The sequence below is a fragment of the Microchirus variegatus genome (assembly GCF_963457635.1).
Source record: "Microchirus variegatus genome assembly, chromosome: 5".
Lineage (NCBI taxonomy): Eukaryota > Metazoa > Chordata > Actinopteri > Pleuronectiformes > Soleidae > Microchirus > Microchirus variegatus.
In genome coordinates, this window is record NC_139806.1 from 7,715,956 (window position 1) to 7,717,454 (window position 1,499).

Sequence of the window (1,499 nt, forward strand, 5' to 3'; positions counted from 1 at the left end):
AGTTCTTGAAGCAACAGGTACAAGGTTGCAATTATCGTATTTAAAACACACCGAACCACGTGTCATTAATCCAGTTCAAACCTTAGACACGTCGCAGCCTCTCTAATTAAGACTCAGCCACAGTTCCCATGATTGGTCTGCTACATGACTCTGGTGGTGGTGGTGGTGGTGGTAGTAGAAGAGGGGGGGTGAACTCCAGTGAGTTACTGGAAAGATCATAAAACTGTAAACCCGACTATACCCGGAAACTATGGTCCTGAACCTACACTTAGTGAGTCCTTCGTCAGCTAATATAACTACAGACGTGAACTTACTCATCCTCGTAGCCGGGTTGGTCTCTGGCTTGTTAAAATATCCATCCACACATAAATCCCATTGAATCTTTCCAGTGACTAATTACACATGGCAGCGGTCCTGCTGTAAATTAGATCATCAATATCTGACAGATGGCAGAAAAGAGTGGAAATCGGGTCTGCTCCAATAAACACTCGGGGACTTCTGCACAGTGGAGCTACTGTGTGTGTGTGTGAGTGAGTGAGTGACAGGGTGGAGTAGGGGTGGTGCTTCTGTTTTGACCCACCATTTTCCACCCATCTCCCTGACCTGCAATCGCAACAACCAGTGGAGAGATGTGGCCCGTTCCTTGTCCTCTGTTGAGTAGCATCTGGAGCAGGTTTCAGGCCATCGGCAGCCACACAACGCCTGGCTGTTTGCCGTGAGGGTGGCCTCAGTGCCTGCAGTAATGAATCAGCTGCAGCCGTCACAGCAGCTCTGAAGAAACCAAATACACACTCGCGGTGGCGCACTCAGACATGTTTGATTGAAGCTTGCTGACAAGGGGGTCGGACGCGCTGTTTGTTTGGGTTTCACCTCATCCAAAAAACGTCTCCGCCGTTCACCCCGGTGTGTGAATGCAGTGTTGTCGGTGGTTGGAAATGAGGGAATAAGTGTTTCACCCTTTGGAATGGCATGGAGAGTTGAATCACAGTTCTGCACGATCACAATATTGCCCGTGTAATCTTAGCTGAAAATAACTCACAACAGTGTTGGAATGTGTTTATTCATGTCCTGTAGATACTGTGTGTAACCTGAGGTAGTGTTGTTGGGTTCCGAGGGCAACATGCCTAAGAGTAAAAAAGAAAAATATCTCTGGTTCTGCTACATCATTTTGGTCAATTATTGTCCATTATATTTTATATTTCACTTAATTTTATCCTTGGTGGGACAATGCTTGCTGGTAGTTTTTCACTAGATATGAGCTGGCTCTGTCAAATTGCATCAGGGCAAATTGATTATTTCCTGAATTTAAAAAATCATTAAAATTATTCCTTAAGAGCTTTGCAAATATTTTCAACGCATCCTTGTTCAGGGCAATGCCGACTATTATGATGGTAAATTTCAAGTCATTCCGAGATACTTTTTTGTTTTGAGAAGAAAGTCAGCTCACTGTCAAAGTGCATCAGGGAAAATGGACCATTTCCTGAATATAAAAAAAAATC